The 22,339-nt window shown below is 33.9% G+C and overlaps 1 pseudogene; it reads right to left on the bottom strand.

Moving 5' to 3' along the window:
- Window positions 1–20,925: 20,925 nt before the first annotated feature.
- LOC114626712 lies at window positions 20,926–21,647 on the bottom strand (annotated as a pseudogene).
- Window positions 21,648–22,339: the final 692 nt, after the last annotated feature.

Below are 22,339 nucleotides of genomic sequence, written 5' to 3'. Positions count from 1 at the left end.
TTGTTGGTGGGGCATTAATATCCCATTAATAAACCTGGGGGAGATAGGAAAAGATGAATAGGGTCATGATGAGTAATACCATCAAAAATATGGTATGTCTAACAAAAGAAACCAATTTTCATGAAATGCAAGATAAAATGCAACATATAAACAATTTAAGAACTTTAGAAGAAATAATACAATGAACCTAATAAAATGAGCATTACAACAAAATAGAAAATAGAATTGCCGTAGGTAGTATTCCTTCTTCTTTAAAGTGATAAAATGACTCTTTCCTCTTAGCTTGTGTTTTGTAATGCTCTTCAAACTTAATGAGAATAGCTTCCAATTTCAGGATTTCAATAACACATTTTTTTTTTTCAAGACAGGGTTTCTTGTGTAGCCCTGGCTGTCCTAGAACTCACTCTGTAGACCAGACTGGCCTTGAACTCAGAAATCCATGTGCCTCTGCCTCCCAAGTGCTGGGATTAAAGGCGTGTGGCACCACTGCCCAGCCAATTTCAGATTTCAAACAAGTTAAGTCACTGTTCTCTTCCAAACAGTAGTGACTTACATCCAGTTTCTGTTGATAGTCTGTGGTCTGAGGACTACTACTCCATTATCTTTGAAGTGCTAGGGATCTTTCTATACAAATTTAGGGCTCTATGAAGTAGTGTTTGTGGCCTGTCTATTATTTGACACTTAGTCATTGTATACCATTTCTGTGCTTTCACTCTTTCAACATACTACACTTAGTTACACTGTTCACATCCTATGAATTCTTATAGTTTCTCCAGGCAATGACAGGGATACAGTGGTACTTCATCTGTCAAACACTTCCTAGGGTCCAGTGCCACATTGCTGTTTCTCTCTCTCTCTGGTGTTCACTGTGCTAGCTATGCTGTCTTTCTATGCTGTTTATCAAGTCTCTGGTGGATTACTTACAAATCCAGAACTGTCTATAAAACTCTCACAGTGCCTGTGAGAGTGCTTCCTGGAAGCTGACCTTGAACTGATGTAAGCACCATGGTGTGGCCAGTTGCTAGTATGCTCATTCAGTCAAAAAAAATAGTATGCAAGCTTATATTTGGTTTTCTCTCAAAATAAATGTTATTATACAAAGCTTGTAAGTAAAAAGTATGCATACACTAAAATTACCCAGAACCAAATTCTGTTTCTGTTTTCTTCCTTTAATGTCTTCCTCCTGTAAAGTTAGAATCTATTGATTAAATTCCTAACTTTTTTTTCATACAGTCACACAAATATAGCTTGCAATCTGTCACAATGCTTGGAAAATTCAGGGTTTTTAATGGTATCTCCTTCTAGAACTTGTAGTCAATGTCCTATTATGAATTTATTAAACAGATGACAACTGATTTTTAATGATTGTAGACACACACACACACACACAAATAACTTTATATCTGAACAACAGCGATTTGGACTCAGTAGAAACAATTTGATAAGTTTTGAATTTTTAATATGCATCTTTCCCCAGGAGAATAACATGTGCTCTAATAAACTCTTATTATGCTGGACAACATCAGTGAGCATAGGACAATAAAGGTAAAGTGTAGAGTCATTACAATGCACTGTTTCTGAGCTGTAGTTTTAGGTAGTAAGCTTTATCCCATGTAATTCAAAATTATAATATTTTCAACTTACCATGAATTTATGAGTTTATTCATAGTTTAAAAAAAGGAATATTGTTACTGGTAACAATATCACCTTTTTATATTCCTGGATCCTCTTCAAGCCTCCCACTAATTAGCACACTTATGCCACAAGAATATATGCTCTATTATATTTATAAATTTATACTTGAAATATTTATAATTAAATCTACTAAAAATTTAAAGTGATATGCTTAGAAGAGCCTGGTTGAATCATCCCATTTGAAAACATTCAAAATGTAGGTACTAAATATGAATCACATAAAAGGTATAACAATGTCATTAATAAATTTGTCTATAAAAATTTTGTTTATATTATGTTTACAAGTAGCATAAAGGCAACTGTGCAGCTATTTTATTCAAAGAAAATGATAAAATGTGACTGGCCCCAATTTGTCTGTTTTAAGTATACTGGGAACTCAATTTTATGCTGTCAATTTTGCTAAATAAAGAGTTGAGTAGAGTATACAAAATATCTGAATCCAAGCTGCAAAGAAGCTCACAGTTCCCTGCTTGCAATGTGGTTATCAGTAACATTGCTTCATTTGTTCTTGACACTGGTATTTTCTTTCTAGATTACCTTAGCTTTGATACTTTTATTTGTATTAAAGGTATCCATGCTCATCTAAACTCTGAAAATATCCTCTTATGCACTAGGCATTAACCATTCTATGTATTTAAATTTTCATAGATTCATGTATGAAAACAGATTTTAAAAGACATTTTAGACTTTCTATATTTTTCATCAGTTTTTCTCTGAAATTATATTCTGCTACAGAAGAACATAATCCTGTTGTTTTTTCATTCAGTACTGCTTGCCATGCAGTATTGCTGTAAACTATATGTTGTTTTTATTAGCATCAGTAAGTAAATGACATATATCTTTAGGAAATCATAAAATCTGTAGTCACTGAAGAAAAGAATTCCTCCATCTGGTATAATATAATGTGGTTCTTTGGTATGCTTTTATTTATCTCTCACATCTCATTATTGTTGAAATATATATGAGAGGTTCTGACTGGGGAGTAACAATAAATAAGTCAAGCTTAAAGTTGTGATGATAATAGTGACTAGTAAGACTGTTCTTATAAAAACACATTTTTGTCTTTTAAGAGTTCATGTTTATTATTGTCAAATACTGGAAGCAAATATAAAAGATGGCACAAAATATAGGACTAATTATTCTACCTTAGTAATTCTAGAAATAAGTCTCCAACACTTATATAAGATTGTGATGTGATTATAAGGTTAAGATAATATATCCACATGTCAAATAGTATTTAAGTAGTCTGCATTATAAAGCATATCATTTAATCATCAAAATTTAGGGCTTGAAATACTGATTCATTACAAAAAAGGTACTTTATTTCTGCTAATTTCATTTGTTTTAAATTTGTTGGGAATATCAACAGATAATTATCTTACTTATTAATCTACTCATTTTTCCCATCTTTAAAATATTTTCTACATTGTGATGTCATCAATATATGAAATCAAATGAAATTGATGGAATCAAATGATTGAATGTTCAGAAATTTATAGTAGAATTGGAAAATCATTTACATGGGTAATGTATTAATTCAGGTGAGATATTATCATATCTTGGGTCAGGATAAGTAGAAGGTAAAAAAATATAGTTGGACCCTAACTGTATTTCAAAGTTAAAACCAGATCAATTTTCTTGATACAAGGGATAAAGAGTATCCAGGTATGGTGATACAAACATAAAATTTCCTGCAATTCTAAGGCTGGGGAAGAATTGAATGTAAGTAGCCTGACTTGCATAGATCTTTTTTAAACAACTAAATATGAATATAGTTGATACAGGATGCATCAAAAACAGACCAATTAAAGATAAATCTGAGTTTTGGGGTAACCATTTACTAGAATATTAAATGACATAGAAAAGCATTTGGCAAGTAAACATAAACATTTTATAATATTTTAATATTAATATTTCTAATATTCAATAAGATATGTCTTAGAAACTAATATAATGTGTAGACTGTGAACATTTGAGTAGAACTTTTGTGATTGGGATTCCTTTCTTCTTCCCTCCCTCCCTCCCCATCCCTCTCTCCCTCCCTCCCTCCTTCCTCCTTCCCTCCCTGCCTCCTTCCCCCTTTCTTTCTTTTTCTTTCTTTCTTTCTTTCTTTCTTTCTTTCTTTCTTTCTTTCTCTCTCTCTCTCTCTCTCTCTCTCTCTCTCTCTCTCTCTCTCTCTGTTCCTCTCTGTGCCTCCATCTCCATGTCTCTGTCTCTCCATGTCTCCATGTCTCAGTCTCTCTCTCTCCTTCTCCCTCCCCCTCCCCTCTCCCTCTTCATCTCTCTCAAACTTTCTGTAGAATTAAACATCTGGAGGTCAGATTTCAATGTTGGGAATCTTTCTTTATTGATTCCTATTTTAATGGTTAAAATATGTTTTCTCACTGAACTTGTAGATAGCCATTTTTTCTAGACTCCTTGGCCAGCAAGACCTGTTTTCTCTTCTTTCCTCCTTCAAACAAATGGTGAAGTTAAACATTATTGTCACCTTTTTGGAGACCGTATGTGGGTACTAGACATACAAACTGAGGTCTTTAGGCTTACCAGCTAACATTTTATACTAAGCTATCTGCCCAGCATGAAAGACAGATGGAATTTAAAGCATTGTCACTGGAAACAAAAATCTTGATGACAAGTTTGCCTTTAGGTGAACAAAGGATGTCATTCCATGTCTAACTCTTTTAGAATATTGGATAATAAAAATTCCACTGAATACCATCAATAGAATTGCCTATAAATTTTGCAGTAAAATCAACAAGCATAGAGACTTCAGGATAAATAAATGCATACAAATCAATAGAATTTGAAGTAATATTATGTTTTATCATAAAGAACTTTGTCAGGCATAGAACATAAGAAGTATGCTCTGAGATTGGAAAAAAACAGAGAAATAATCAATTCAAACAAATGAGATAATATTTGGTTTAGAATAGATATGAGAGAGACAGGAGCTTCTTGGAGTATTTAAGAATAAAATGATGAGAATGACCTGGTAGAAACCAAGACCTAATGTATTTATAATACTATAAATCTTAGGGATAAAAGTGGGGTGGGATTCTTCCAATAAACATATGTTTCACCAGGCATGATTCTATTCTGTTCTACAGAGGACGATGAAGAGTTGATATTATCCGGGAATGTATACAGTGTTCTACACTCCCTTTTAATACTTTGTAGAAGATTATTTTTTGGTCCAGAGAATAGAATGTGTTACTGAGAGCATGCTAAATTTCCTGGAAAGTCATTGACAGCTCTATAAAAATGATACTGAAGCTGCTGTAAAAGCTTCTAGTACTAGTGGGATGCACTGTGAGAATGTTTATGAACATACTCAGAGAAGGTGGTCCAAGAATGAATCCCGAAAGATGACTAACATTTGGCAAAATTTAAGACCAAAAGCTTGCAAGATAAATAACTGTTTGGAAATAATTGTTGAAGAAATATAGAGGAAATTCATTGAAGTGTCATAGGAAATTAATTAAAACAATCTATTCTCTATTATTAATAAAAATAGAAAATAGTAATATAAAAAGTTACTTTTGTATTTCATTAAGACTTTGCATGTATCCCTTAAAATCCAAAACACAAATGACTCTGGCTTTTTGAGTCAGACCTAAACTTACCACTCTTCTGGTGGTTGAGGAAAAAGGGAACAAGTTCAAGGCCAGTCATGACAATTTCTTAGGCCTCTATTTCAAAAAGATAGTTAAAAGAATTGTAGATTCAGGTCAGTGGTGAAAGATATTCTTTACATTCATAATGCTCCAACTTCAATGACTAGTATAAGAACAACAAGAAAATAGTAAGGACTATTATCACTATAATGTTACAAATAAAATATTTGATACAATTACTTATTATACACTCTGTTAATTTTCATTACTAATAACTGTTTGGAGCTGTGATAAGAGTTCAGTGTAACCTATGTACTTGACCCAAAATAACATTTATAAAACAACAGTATAATTTAAAAAGAAAACTTGTTTAGTGACGAGGTGATGAGACAGAGTTTAAAATCCAGCTTTTTTCTTTTTATAGATTTCTGTCTGTATGTGCTGATGTGTGTATGTGTATGTGTGTGTGTGTGTGTGTGTGTGTGTGTCTGTGTGTGTGTATGCGTGTGTGTGGTGTATGTGTATATATGTGTGTGTGGTATGTATGTGTGTGGTGTATGTGTGTATGTGTGTGTTGTGTGTGTATATGTGTGTATGTGTGGTGTGTCTGTCTGTCTGTGTGTATGTGTCTCTGTGTGTGTTTGTGTATGTATGTGTGTGTGTGTGTGTGTGTGTGTGTGTGCTTGCAGAGCCTGAAGGGGAGATCAGATTATTTGGAACTAGACTTACTAGTAAATATATGTCACTATGTGTGAGTTCAAAACCAAACTAAGATCATGCACATGAGTAGCAAGTGATTTTAATTTCTTAGTCATCTCTTAAACCCAAGGCATATTTCTTTTTTCTTTTTTTTTTTTATTAATTTCTTTTTTTTTTGAACATGAAATGCTTTTTTATAGCATGTTTTACAAGGGGAGGGGGTAAGAGGGTCCAGGTGGTGGAAAAGTACAAAATCTTCTTGGCCTGTGCCTTGAAACATGTCATGGTCTATATGGTACACTGCCTTGAATTATGATCTACCTGTAGTTCTTCAGAAGATATGGTACACTGCTTGAGTTATGGTCTCCCTGCTATTCTTAAGAAGACATGGTACTCTGCTTTGAGTCTATATGCAGTTGCTAAGCAGGATCTTGCAGTTGCCAAGCTTCAGAGGACATTGTGCAGGTGGGGAAAGGTAGGGGGTAAGGGTAAGGGCGAGGGTCATTTTCAAAGACTTATTTTTCCCACATCATGTTTCTGTTATTCTGTTATCATGCTGTATTTTTCTGGTAATCACCATTATTGATGTTTAAAGGCCCATTGTTGCCTGAGAGTCTGTCGTGCCCAGTGTCTCCCTTGGGGAAGTAGGTGAGAAGGCACAGAATTAACAGCTCAGATGAAGGGAGCAGGTGAGAATGCTGCAGTAAACTTGGCTATTAATTCTTGGGGAGTGTCATTTATATCCTCCACTGAGTCCCATAGGTCCCATTGGTCCCAAGGAAGCATGTCCTCCAAGTGGCAGTTCCTGAGTGGCTATTGTTTTCTGCATCATCAATCTCTAGGCTCTCAGGCATGCTTCAGTTTTGCCCTTATGTGGATGTTGCCTCTAAGGCTTCCAGTCCCATTCCTTCCTTCTTTCCTGAAGTTTACACAAAAGTGACCACCACCTTGCCAGTTAGGTCTGTCATTCCTCCTACAGTCCATAACAATATAACAGAATTATAATACTACTGCCCTAATTAATTTTCATTGTCAACTTGACACCATCTAGTCACTATACTCTAGAATCTAAAGTCATCTAAGAAGGAAGTCCTATGTGAGAGATTGGCTAAACCACTTTGGCTTATGAACATGTTTATGGAGGAGTGGTCCTGATTATTAATTAATTTTGTCAACTATGAGTACATTAAGAGAGATTAGAAGATATTTAAATATAAATTTTCTATCATAAATGTTAAATATTCAAATTTTAAATGATTGTGTATTTGTCTTGAAACATTTAAAATATAATTATTATAATATTGATCTTAGTCACTGAAACAGTAAACTTTTTAACAATTTTCAAAGGAGATTTTGTCATACTCAAAGATTTTGTACATAAAATTATCAAAGGCTTGTCAATGAAAAAGTAAATTTATGACACAGCATGAGTAGCAAATAACAGATTCTTAAGTTATTTCACATTTTTATTTATTTTATGATATTCTTGGTTTGTTTGGTTCTCAGTTGTAGACTTAGACTGTCTAATCATCATAATATTTCTAAAATACAAAGTAAATCATTATATGGTTAAGCAATTAATAATAGTTGTTTAAAATAGAATGATATTTTCTAAATATATAGAAACCAGTACATGCACAAGACACACAATAATGCACAATAGACTCATAGTCTCTCTCTCTCTCTCTCTCTCTCTCTCTCTCTCTCTCTCTCTTAATCACTATGACTGACTGTCTCTCTAGTCTCTGTTTCACTTTTATTTTGATAACATGCCAAATACTTTTTAACTGGCCATAAAAAAATAGTGCTAAGAAATTTCACTGTTATTCATTTAGTGAATATATTGAAAATATTCTCCAAAATAATTAAAAAAATAGTCAGGAATAATTTAAACAATCAGCATTGTTCAACAATGTTAAAAAACCATACACAAAGTTGCTGTATGGTATGTCTCTGTATCAAACAAGTAAAATATTCAAAATTTAATGGAAATGTTTTCATCATATAATTTTAGCAATAGATATTACAGATATGCAAAATTAAACCTAAAGGATGCAAAAGAATGTGCTACATACATGTTAAACACAAAAGAACAAAACAACATATTCTCTGATAACATACATATGCATCTACGCATGATAAGAATTAATTACAAAGAAACTGTTATAAGTTTATACCCAATTCTGTACGGAAAATAAAAACCTATTTTCTATAGGAAGGCTGCCAATTTACACATAATTGAAAATGTAAATCATGCCTCATTTTTATATTTTTTATATTTACACAAAGTAACTCATAATTTGGGAAGTTTTTACATCACCATTAATGTAGGAATTGATATTGATAAATACAACCACAGTAATCTATCACACTTAAATTATAATAAGTTTTGAAACTAATAATTATATTAATTCTTTCATTTTTTTCCTGATACTCTTGCAGAATCTTTTACAAATATAAAGTTTATGGCTTTGAATTTTGCCCTTGTTAAAAAAAAATATGTTGTTGAAGATTGTAATCCAATAGACTAATAGTCCAAGCCATCATCTCATTATCTGTGATTATCAATTAATATGAATAATGTGGGGACAATGTGATTGGATGAAGAGTAGAATGGATTACCCATAGCATAAAATGTTTCTTTGCAGTAATTTCAAAGGCATTGATATAGAAACTATTCTCAGGACAGATCTGTACATGTGTTAGTTTTAAACTGATAAAACTGTAAATCGTTCAATCTGTCATTTCGTTAGATTAGGGAAATTGTTATTTGAAAGTACAATCATTTTGATAATGACATTAAATTATTTCAGTGGTATTAAAATTTTCAGAAAAAGAGATATATCTTTGCTTCTAAAGAAAGCAGTTTTTGTAAGAGCTACATCCTAGATTTCTAGGTATTTGTATCTTGCTGTGTGAACATTAGTGGTCTCTGTGTAAGAGATGATGAGGAAGAAGCTTTAATAGGTACCTAAAAGACAGATCAATATAGAAAAAATACCTTACAGAATATTACTATTATTGAAGAACATTCATGATTGACTAGACATGTGTCATGTTACTAATACACCAACTTCATAAAAATTCATAATGCCAAATATTTTTCAATAAATATTAATTGAGTGAATGTCCTCTTCCATATGTGTTACTGTGCTTATGCATTTTTGAGACTCTAAAATCAATCTATTCATCTCTTTCAGAACACTTATCAGTATATTCTATTGCTTACATCTCTTTCAGAACACTTATCAGAATATTCTATTGCTTAACATGTTGGTCTAATTAAAAAAGTACAGATTTTAAAATTATTGAACAAATGTCAGAATATATTTTCTTTGCATAACAAGTAAAATTGAAAGCATTTTAAGGTATTTATGAAACCGGAAAGCTACACTTAGAAACAGTTTGCTCTTTCTATTTACTCAACTTCATAATCATGATAGAGTAAAAAATCTAAATTCACTGAAACCTACCCTTAAGAGCCTCAGAGTGTAATTTGTTATCAGAATATAATTCTGATGTTATATTAATTATCACACATGAGTTTATATGTGAACATTAGTGTGACTTCTAAATGTGCTTTACAAAATAAAAATATCAAGAAAGAAACGGAAGTTATGTTTCTATTAATGAAAATGGATTTTATATTCTTATTTTGGATAAAACCAAAACTGGATGCAATATTTTTTAAGGCTTAAATGATTTTAAAAAGTATTAATTAATATACCAAAACATAATAAATGGAATGTTTACTATTTATAATAATATCCCACTTCATTGGATGAGAAAAATGGACCACTGCACTTCCTGTAATTCTAGCTCTCAGGAGATTGACACAGAAGGATTAAAACATCCAAGTTAAATTCAACTTTATTACAAGATACTTGGCTCAAAAATGGGTGAACAAATAAAGGTTCTATACAATAAGTTTATGAATGATTTGATTAATGGAAATGATTATTATCAATCACTAAAAGATAATAAGTCTGGTTATTTAGTTAATGTTCAGAGCTTAAAAAATGGTGCATTGTCTATTTCTGTTTTTCCATGTGAGAATAGTGTACTTCAGTGAAATGTTTATATTAAATTAATTGTTGTACATGTACATTCAGGATGTAGTCTGATATTTTGATTTGATTTCTAGTAAGTAAGCATAACTTATCACACTGGTACTTATAATAGTTCACATTGCTCAAAGTTGGTTAAGATTTTTTTAATTACTTTTCTTCTCTAATATTGTACAATCACCTTCCGACACTAGAAATACTAGCTGATGAGAATGAAGTATCTGGGTCAGTGCAGGTTTATTTCTCCATGTTCTCTGACTCAAGTATATGTTGGCTTCAGTAATAGGATCAATGTCTTATTAACATGTTTATTATCAGAAATAGGATAACATCTTATTATCATGTTTTAGCCTAACTAAGAGTATCAGGAATAGTTTGTAACGTTTAGAATTAAGTCTATAGAACTCTATCAGGCAGCAAATCAAAAAGAAGTAACCTATTCTTGGTATTGAATGATAGTTCATATACTGTGTTGTCTAATAAGAGGATAGTTTCCCTGTTACAAAGTAACATATTTAAACTCCTCTTGTATGTTTGCACTTGAGAAGACTTCTGCTTCCATTTTTTTCCAGTTCTTTTATGTTAGTTTCATCTCCTTTATCCTGGACTCCCATCTCTTATTCAATTTAATTGGTTAATCACATTATAACTCCAATTTGGATTTAATGTCTTTTGCTCTTTATATATTTTGGATAAAAGTCCTTTGTTAGATGAATAACTGACAAAGATATATCCCTAATCTCTAGGTTAGTGGAACTCATCTTGTGGGTTGTGACCCATTTGAAGATCACATATTAGATGTTTATATTATGATTAATAACAGTAGCAAAATCACAATTACTAAGTAACAACAAAATATTTTATGGTTGGGGAATTTCCATAACATGAAATCACATCATTAGGAGGCTTTGGAAACATTGGGTTAGGTGGTATCTTCACTATGGTGACTCTTGCTGTTGCTGTGAAAATGCTTTAGTACAATCTCATTTTCCCAATATTGCTGTTATTTACTGAGCTAAAAGACAGTAACAAAATTACCCTGAAATTCTACCTTACATCAATCAGAATTGCTAAGATCAAAATCTCAGGTGACAGTACATGTAGGCATGGATGTAGAGAAAGAGAAACACACCTCCATTGTTGGTGGGATTGCAAAATGATATAACCACACTGCAAATTCATGTAGCGATTCCTCAGAAAACTAGAAATAGATCTACCTGAAGACTCAGCTATATCACTTTTGGGAGTATACCCAAAACATGCCCCAACATGCTACAGAGACACCTGTTCCACTATGTTCATAGTGGCCGTATTTATGATAACCAGGTTCTGGAAACAAAAGAGATGTCCCACAACTGAAGAATGGATACAGAAAATATGGTTCCTTTACACAATGGAATACTACTCAGATTTTAAGAATGAAGACATCTTGAGTTTTGTAGGCAAATAGATGGGACTAGAAAATATCATCCCAAGTGAGATAAATCAGAACCAAAAGGACATGCATGGTATGTACTCACTAATAATTGGATATTAGCCAAAAAAATTTACGGAATACCTAAGATGCAGTCCACAGAATTTAAAAATGTTAAGAAGCAGAAGGGCACAAGTGAGGATGCCTCAATCCTACTTGGGAGGGAAAAGAAAGCAATTGCCAGAGGGTGGAAGGAGGAACAGTCTTGTGTGGGAAAGGGGACAGAGAGGGGAAGAGGGGAACATGATAGGGTATTGGCTGGGAGAAAAGGACTGAAGCCCTGAAGGCCAACAGAATGAATAAAAACAGACAACCTCGGGAGTTAGGAGGTGGGGGAACCCTCTAGAATGTTCCAGAAACCTGAGAGGTGAGAGACTTTCAGGACTCAAAGGAAGGGACCTTAGATGAAAAATGTGGAGAGGAAACTTTTAGAGCCCACATCGAGCAGAAAGACAGGACATCAAGTGAGTAATGGGTTTGCCATCCCACAGTCAAAACTCTGACTCATAGTTGTTTCTGTCTAAAAGAGCTGCAGGGGAAAAATGGAGAAGATCCTGAGGAAAAGGAGGTAGAGAGACACGCCCAAAGTGGGATCCAGCTCAAGGGGAGGTCCCAAGGCCTGACACTATTACTGAGGCTATGGAGTGCTCACAAAAAGGGACCTATCATGACCGTCATCTGAAAGACCCAACAAGCAGCTGAAAGAGTCAGATGCAGATATTTACAACCAACCAATGTTCAGAAACTGCTAGCCCCTTTGGTTGAATTAGGGGAAAGCTGGAAGAAGCTGAGGAGGAGGGTGACCCTGTAGGAGGACCAGCAGTCTCAATTAACCTGGATCCCTGAGATCTCTCAGACACTGAGCCACCAACCAGGCAGCATACACCAGCTGATATGAGGACCCTGACACATATACAGCAGAGGACTGCCAAGTATGCATACAGTCAGAGAAGATGCAGGAAACCCTCAAAAGACTGGAGGCCCCAGGAATTGGGAAGTCTCGTAGGCTGGGGGCTGTGAGGACATCCTCGTGGACACATGGGTGGGGGGGGTAGAAGGATGTGGAACAGTCAGAAGATGGATCTGGAGTGGTATAAAATCTGGAGTGTAATAAAAATTGATAAATAAAATTTAAAAAAATAAATATGTACATATGAACTGACAGAGACTAAGGCAGCATGCACAAGACTTCCATCTGTCTGCATTAGATGGAGATGCAATGACGAGAGAAGTAAATGCCTTATTTCCAACTCAGTGAAGATCTTGAATTGATAAAACTTGCAAATGAACATTTTTTTCTCCAAGGGAGTCTCACTTGGGAAACTAGTCTCTGACTCTCTGTCTCTCTGTCTCTGTCTTTCTCTCTCCCTTGCTCCCTCCCCCTCTGCCTAATCTCTCTGTCTCTGTCTCTGTCTCTCTCTGTCTCTCTCTCTGTCTCTCTCTCTCTCTCTCTCTCTCTCTCTCTCTCTCTCTCTCTGTGTGTGTGTGTGTGTGTGTGTGTGTGTGTGTGTGTGTGTTTGAGATAGGGTTTCCTTGTGTAACAGAACTTTGGCTTTCATGCTGTCCTAATACTCCTTGTGTAGACTAGGCTGGCTTCAAACTCACAAAAATATACCTTCCTCTGCATTCTGAACATTGGTAGCCTCGTTCTGCTTTCTATTTATTGATCTTTGTATAAACTTATGCTAAAAATGTGTGTATTCATCATTTATTGTGTTAATTTATATTCTGTATAAGACATTAACAAGCAAAAATTAGACTCAACACACCCAGATTTAATACTATATTTACTATTTGAAAGATTTTATGCATAAATATAATATATTTTGATCAAATCTATCTTTCTTTCTGTAATCTATCTTGTTCTTCCTATACACAGCACATCTCTTCTTTCTATACTTTTATTTTGTGTTTCATAAGGCAAGGCATTATTTTTTTCAAAGAAATTTCTTGAAAATGATTAGTTGGTAAATGTTTTCTAGTGTATGCCTCCTGTCACCAACTTCCTCCTTCTTAGACACATATCAATGGAAATGTAGAATGCCTTTGCAGTATAGAAAATAAACCTGTGGAGAATTAACTACATGTGTGTTGACAGAGGATTATGATATAAAACTTATCAAAGAAGTCAGTTCTTCTATTCAATATTTTATTATGACTTACTATTTACATCCCTCTGGAATGTTTTTGTTCAAGGAATTTGTAGTCATAAAACATAATTGACTTTATCGTGGTTTATTATGTTAAAATCACTTCATCTTTGACTGATATAACAGTGACATGACTTACAATTTTAGTTTTATTTTCAATGAAAATATCTTTAAATAATATATATAACGTAATTTGGGAACAATTTTTACAACAATTGGAAAACATGTTAGGGAAACGACGGGATATTGTAAAAGTACCAAGGTATCAAATTAGTGCAATTGTAAACGTCATTTTGAGTCAGATTCATTATTTTGCATTCAAACATTTAATAATTTCTTTTAGAATTTTGTTTTATACTAAAATTGTTTTATGCAACTTTCTGAGGTTTCTATGCATTACTTAAATTCTAATAATAATTATGGTCAGGTAAAAATGTCCTGTTTCCTCTGTCTTGCCATCACTTTCTGGGATAATAGAAAGGATTACTGATTTCTTAACCTTCTTGGGTTGATTTTATGCATTTTACTATGATGCAAAGACGCTGTAGACAAAGTTCAAGTGCAGTCTACAGATTTGGTATTATATTCTCCTAATTATCATGTTTGTATACAATTTATGGCCATGAGCTTATTCACATGGCATTGTTCATTGTGCCATTTTCTTGAGCACAAAATTATGACACATGATTACATTGGTATATAACTTCTTTGACTTTTCCCACTCATTTCAAAATGGCTGGCATTTTCCTTCATCTAGGCTTGAGAAATATGAAGGAGCATCTGCATTATACATTTTCTAAGAATGGTCTGTAGCCAGAATCTGTTTTGAACAAGGACTGGAAGACTTTACTATGATGCTTGGAAGCAGAAGTTTGGCTAAAAACATATCGTTGTTACATATCATAAAACCTGGAAAACTTATATTTATTAATAACTTGTATACACTGTTGACCTTTTACTTGGATCATGACTACAAATGCAAAGTAATTCTGGTCCTATCATTTCTATAGTTGTTGAGAATATGGAAGTATTGATTTTTTTTTCTTTTTTGTGTTTACACAGAACAAACTTTCAGTGAAAAAAATATTAGTTAATCTTCAGTCTATTATATTCAGAAGAGCTTGATGAAGAAAAAATATCATGATTCTCTGAAATGTTGAATTTCAAGTTTCTTTAAAACATAAATATGCCAATTAGAAAATTACTTTTATTTGTATATTAAATCAGATCTAGTGTTCAGATCTGGAAGTCATATATATATAGTAATTAAAGATACAGATATTTATATGCTTTCTAAGTAGGCATTCATTTTATCTTCACAAATGTACCTCAAACTAAGTTCTAAACAGATTTTAGCATTTAAGTTTTAATCTCTATGTTTAATTGAATCTTTCATCTCACTGATAGGACTATATAAGAAGATAATGCAGCAGAAAAGGAGATAATAAACTAAACTGTAGTACTGTAAATCACTACTATTTTGAAACCACACTTTTCTTTTTACAAATATTTGAGGGAGATATATTCTTTCCTCAGAAAAATACATATAATCACATTCATTTTCCTCTAAGATCTATACAATATTGAGTTTATAACCTCTTATCAAATTGGTTGTTTGTGGATACAGCTTGCAAAGAGGAGAATTATATGCTCACATTTAAATTCATAAGTATAATAGATTTGTGTAAAAAAGTAATTAAAATTTTAAGCCTAGTTTTAAGATAAATCTAAAAGTAATTAAATTCTTGATCCTGATATCTCTACATTCACATATAAAGAGCAGCTAGGTAAATAGTTCACACATGCATAAAAGGAATTGTTTGGATTACTGTTTAATTCTGGAAACAAGCTTGATTTGATGGCTAATATTTGGATTTGAATTCACAGGCTAAGCAGTAGGGAAAGAAATATATAAAGTGATAGAGACCAGAACAAGTAGAAGCCATTGAACAAGAGATAGAATCACATTAACACATATGTTAATGTGTATGGAATAAATCCCATATTATGTGGTATAACTTAGATGATCTCTTGACAGCCCAGCCCTTGCTAGGAAAAAAAAGTCTAACAAAGAACTGCTAGGGTTCTCTACTAGTTCATTTCATGGAGATCAAAAGCTTAGTCTTTTATTTACATATCAATTCAATTTTTTAATACCAGGTTCTCTTTTGATTATCCTATGAATCAGCATTTAATTTAATGACTCTGGGTCCCAGATTCTTAAAAAAGACAGTAACCACAGTTTTTAACATTGTAAATGAATGCAGGAATATACTTGCATTTGTATCTGCCTGCATTTTATCATTGTTACAAGCTTACAATCTAGCTCATCCTGTAGCTGGCTCTGTTGTTTTAGGTCTGTGAAGCCTTTCACATAATTCATATTGAATTTTTATATTTTGCATAGTTAAAAAAAAACTATGTAGTTTTGAACTTACGTTTTCAAAGTTCTTTTTAAGTGCCTTGAGGGCTGTCCTGTTGGTGTAGTGTTTATCATTCGTGTTAAGGTCATAGACACACCCTTGCCTCCCTTTCTCTTGTTGTCCCTAATTATCATGGAGTCACTAACCTTGGCAGGAAGCATATTCCCCTATTACCTTGACAGAAATAATATTTCTTGATAATCTTGGTATGGAGAATATGAGGAGCACAAAGTAAAAACTAGATATTTGGATAGGAACAAGACTCACACCCAGCAACAATCAATACCTGTAGAGACACACTCTGCTGTATCTGTTCCAGCGGTGGGAACCATGTCATACCATCCATTTCATGGCCAAGCCAGTCTCAGAAATTACCTAATTTTTATAATTTGAAAAACCAATAAGAAAGACATTAATCGTTATCTCCTTAAAATATGAGTTTCTTATTTCTGTGACACAGATTTTTAAATTTTCTTTATATCACAACTCTGTTAGGTGCTTTTGTTTTGATATTGCTGTTCTTGTTTTCTTTGCCTGGAATGTATTCTCTCCTATCTACTTAAAGATTTTTAAATTATTCTTATCAAAGTATAGGCTGAGTTTTGGCTCCACAGTGTGGGTAGGAGTAATGTCTTTGGACTTTTCCTGTCATTGATGCTTACAGTCTTTCTGTCCTGAGCATGTCCATCTATCTTTTGTACATTCTAGTTGCATACTCCCTGTCTAGGTTGGATTTAACTTAATACTTCTTGCCTTGTTCCTACTGAGGATGTCTTCCTTCAGTATGCTGTCCCGGAAGAAGGAGTACAATATCCCTCAGTACAACCAATAATGTCTCTTCAACTCTACTTATATGAATTGGGTCGTAAATTCCTCACAGCCATTTGTCATGGATTGAATATGCTTATCCCAGGAAGTTGCAATATTTGGAGGTGTGGTCTTGTTGGAGTATGTGTGTTACTGTGCGTTTAGGCTATAAAACTCTCATTCTATCTGCCTAGAAGTCAGTATTCTGCTAGTAGCCTTCAGATGAAGAGGTAGAACTCTCAGCTCTTGCTGCATTCCTGCCTGGACATTGTCATGTTCTTGCTTTGATGATAATGGACTAAACTTCTGAACCTGTAAACCAGCCCCAATTAAATGTTGTCCTTATAAGACTTGCTTAGTCATGGTGTCTGTTCACACTAATAAAACCCTAACTAAGACACCATTAATGTTGGTTTTGGAGATCTTTTCTAGCTGGCTCTCTCCTTCCCCACATGTAATCTCACCACACAGTATGCCTGCTTACCATTTTAGTCTCATCACTCTCCTTCTCACCAATAACTGCCCAAGTACTATATATCACCTATAGGTACATAAGCAATATATCAGTGCCCTGAAGGTTGCTGAGAGACATATATTGTGTATAGAATAAAACTTGTCCAGATTGTATCCCTTATAGATGCCAATCAATATTTTGGCTCTGTAATGTTTCTATTATAAGCATACTTTGGAATAATTGTCTACTCTGGTGATTTTAGATATTCAATATCTATGCTGAAAGAGTCAGTACTGAAACCGGAAAACAGATTCAGTTTTTATATTTAGGAAACCCAATTGCAATCTAGTTCTGATTCTTCTTTCCCAACAAGTTGTAACCCACTAGATTGTCCAGCTTGAAAGGGGTGGTTCTGTTGTTAAGGTCATGTTACACAATTGGTTCTTGATCTGTTAGTAAGAAAACTGGGAGCCAATTACTGGGCACAAGTTACAGGCAGGACTCCTGTGTCCTAGGAGGAAAGGGAGACACAAGGAAGGAGAGAGACATTTCTGCCACGTTTTGGAGTAAGAAGAATACAGCAACCATGTGAGGTCCTGGGCTGGAGCCTGTCTTCACTACTATAGCCTGGTGGCCAAGGATGTTTTAGAGGGGCTAGGCAGGACTGCCCACTAAGTTTAGGGAAGGTCAACATAATAAATTGGTAAGGGCACACTTTTCCAGGTGGGAGACTGTACTGCCCAGCAATTATGTCACAAAGGCAAGTTTTAAAGGAACAAATTGTATGTGTGTCTTTTATCCACAGATTCAGGGAAGCTGGGGGAGGACTGGTAGTGTGGTCACTTCCCAGAGCTAAAGGAAGGTAGAGAAAAAGGGAAGCCTGGTGGAAGCTGTTAGTGAGGCCAATCCTTGAGCAAAAGGCAGTAGCAATAAAACAACATGTAACAGTATGGCTTATTTGAAAATACCCACATCACAACTTAAAAGATTATTATGCATCACTTGGGAAAAGAACTACTGGTAATTAACTAGTACTAGAGTTTTGGACCTGGATTAGGTATTGACACCTCAGTGCTCATAATAGATTCCCTGAGGAATGTAATGGATGAGTTTACAGTAGAGACAATGGTCAAAATCAGCAACATCAAGGATTACATGGAAATCTGCCATTCTGTCATGCCTCATTGGAACCAGTTCTGCCTTACCATTGATATTCTTCCCTCAAACTGTAAAATATGCAGACCTGACTCAGACATCCATATCATTGCTCATTTTGACCATTCCCTTTACTCTGATCTTCCTGCTTTTGTTACAGCACTGAGGCCTTGCCAGGTTGTGCCCACGATCATTTAATAACCAAGTGGAAAGCTTTTTAATTGTAGCCTGAATCCCAAGCTCTTCATGCTCCTGGTTTTAGACTTGGTGTAGCAACACATGAGCTTCTCCTCTAGAAAAATGAGTGTGGCATGGAGGTTAGAAAAAGAGACCAGAGTTCAAGAACCCAGGATGTTGTATTTGGGTCTTCTGTGGAAAAAGCAGTTGGAGCTGAACTTGACAGATGCTCAAGACAGAATTACAAGAAAGAAAACTTTTCTCCCTGGACTAGGGAATTCCAGATTGTCTCTTCCTATGGAGGTTAGAATGCAGGTGTTACCATTCTTTTGCAGAGAAGAATGTAAGGAACAATTCTCTTTCTATGACTTCAAAAAGAGATTGTGTTGACTGAAAACAAAACAAAACAAAACATACACTGTCAATTTTATAGATAAAATCTCTAGCTCATGCCACACAGTGTAAATTATTTGATATCATTGTCTTTGAGACATCATTGATACAATGTGCATCATTATTATATGTACTCCTAAGGAAAAAAAAATATTTCAAAGTAAACTTGGCATCTTACTGAAAACTCATACATTCCAAGCTCATTAATTAAATAAATATGAAAGCTGTGTCTTGGAATAACTGATGTGTGCTATCCCTTCACTTCTTACCATGTCATAAAGGATACTAAATTCTTCTGTGTGTGAGTACTCTCAATTGTATTCATTGTTCTTGAAAACTCTTCCAGCAATAAAAGACCATATGACATTCACGGATTTACAAGGAAATATGTAATCATTAATATTTAACTTTAAATCTCTTTCTTTTCATGGCTATCACCTCAAATATTTCTGTCCCACCATTACTATTCAAAAGAACTTTTTGAAGTGTTTTTAACAGTAGTAGAATAATTGGTTAATCTTTCTCTTCATCTTATCTTACTCTCAGGATACGTGCATTCATGCTCATCACTTCATCTTCATGTTGCAGCCTCAGTTACATTTGTAAGGCAACATACTTCATTTCAGAGTATAATTCACATTGATGAAGAAGAACGTATCTATATCTAATATTTTGATATTTCTCATCTAAAGAATACAATATTTAAGTAGGAAAATCAGTTTTACTGATGGAAACAGTAAAACAACTAAGTCTAGTACAAAAAGACTTTCTACATCTTTGATCTTCCCCACTTACACAAAATTTCTGTGTGCTTTCTCTCTGTGTGCTATGCTTTCAAAATAGATACTTCCACACTTACAAAGGATTCTGTCATTTCAAAAATTACTAATGAAATAATTTCTCTTTGAGAATTAAAACTAATTCTTCTTTCTTCTATTCATCAATTATTTTCCTTAATTCCAAGATGATGATCATACTGTATACTGAAAAGAATGTAAAATTACTGAATAGATAAATTTTCATCTTCCTTCCTTCTAAAATGCGACATTTTGATACAATCTTTTCTTGGCATATTTATTCTCTGCTTTCTCAACTATCCAACTGTGTTATTACCAAAAATCATTGATTCTTATTATTTTAGAATGTCGATTTCCTTTGTTACATAATTATTTTACCATATCTTTGAAAATACTTTATCTATTTGATTTTCATAATTATTGTGGAGTTTCCATTCAAGAAAAGTGTGACACATGCAAATTAGATAGTTTTCAAAAACATTTTAGATAATGGTAAGTGGATATGAAAGTTAGAAATTTGGAATAGTAAAGATTAATATATAAATTATAACACGGATATTTAATGATTAGATGTGCAACTATTAGTTCGGGACTATGTGGAAAGTTGTTGGATATTTTGGAGAATTTATAAACAGAAGATCCTTAAACAGTAACTTAATATACATTTGGGAGAAAAAAGGTAAATCCAAGAATTCCCAATCCTTCACTATTTAGTCATCATGCTTTTAGAGAGTACTAAAATGTTTCTGATTCAGTAATTACTCTTGTTTTTTTTTTGTTATTGTTGTTGTTTTCTTTCAAACATCAAAATTTTATTCCTAAAGTATGAACAACATAAAGCTAAAACATACAAGAACATTCAGATTCAGATTTGGAAGAAAGTTGCAACATACAGCATTGATTTGACAACGGGAGATTGTTTTTTTTTTTTTTTTTTTTTTTTTTTCGTGTATTATTGAGCACCATGCCATGACTTTCTTTGTTAAAATAACCAACTAAACAAATGAAATACACAGCTACTTAATTTTTGGTGATTTTCACAGGTGATCCTTTGACGTTAAGTTCATCCACAAAATTGTTTGATCTTCTTCCACTCTCAATGGCTGAATTTTAATGAATTTTCTCTTGCCTTTTGAGTTCATGTGACCCTGAATGCTCATGACCCATGTTTCACATTCTAGTGATTCCTTATTGTCCAACATGCTTGTACTTCAGAACTTAGTTTTGCCACTCATCAATAAAGCATGAACATCACTTTCATTCATATTGATGAACTCTTGGTTGACCTCTTCATTTCCAGTCTTGTTCTTTGCCTTTCTAATGACATGAGCTCAGTCATGGATACGATGACCAACAGCCATTCTGTCTAATCAGCTGTCAGAATCTCTCATTGCTTTTCTGGTTTCTTTTACTCCTCCTGGAGCCCTATGGGTTTGAGTTGAGGACTGAAAAACCTTTGGTGGTTCAACTCCAACTTTGGAATAGATCATAACATAGGAAGAACAAAATGAATGCCCATTTAGATCCATTGAAATTTGGTCAAAGTTACTTTGTAACTCCTATATACCACTTTGCATGTTTAACATCATCAGATCCATTGTCTGAAGAGGGTTGAAATCTTGATGAGTTAAAGATTCTTCACCACAGTCATGTTCTCTAAAATTATGGGTTCTTCCTCTACCATCAGAGATACTGAGCAAGACACTTCCAAGAGGTTCAAAGAAACTTCTCATCATGTGCATACTTTCTCAATGTGCAAGAAAAGAATCAGTGAAGACTGGGTCATCCTCAAAGCTACTGCTCAGCATCTGGAATATGGTGCTTCTGTGGATGTGGGGGGGCAGTAGGATCTTTCCCATTGGTCATGACTTTATAACATCACTAAGATTAGGAAGGAGAAGGAGGAAGGACATTGCATGACTGCTATGGCAACCTCAGTAAATACACTGTAGGTAAGAAGCTTGCTGGAGGCCCTTTTCAATGAGGCTCCTGAGAGACAACTTGGTCTCAGACTTATGGGAACAAAAACATTAGACCAGTTCTGAATGACCTTGGCCAAATCACTCTTAATCTCGACAATTCTCTGATCAAATTATGAAAAATAAAAAAGATTTTGACAACAATTAACAAGTGCTGTATTCACTTCTTGAAGGAAAAAGACACAGCCTATGAAATTTCAAAAACAAAACAAACACAGTTTCCTGTAATTCAAAAACTGGAATCAGTGTCTCCCAATAGACAAATAACATCTAAGCATAAGATCAAATAATCAAAAGAAAGAGAAAAAGAAAAAAATGCAAAATGAAATTGTACCATTTCAAGGATCAGATCAAACCCTTATCATCTTCCCAACATTCCTTTTTCCAACTTATGCATTTTTTTATTGGAATTTCTTTTTATTTACATTTCAGATGTTATCCCCTTTCCCCATTCC

The sequence above is a fragment of the Grammomys surdaster genome, unplaced genomic scaffold (assembly GCF_004785775.1).
Source record: "Grammomys surdaster isolate TR1022 unplaced genomic scaffold, NIH_TR_1.0 61, whole genome shotgun sequence".
NCBI classification, from domain to species: Eukaryota; Metazoa; Chordata; class Mammalia; order Rodentia; family Muridae; genus Grammomys; species Grammomys surdaster.
The sequence above is the reverse complement of the archived record's forward strand: the minus strand, read 5'-3'. Positions and strand labels throughout refer to the sequence as shown.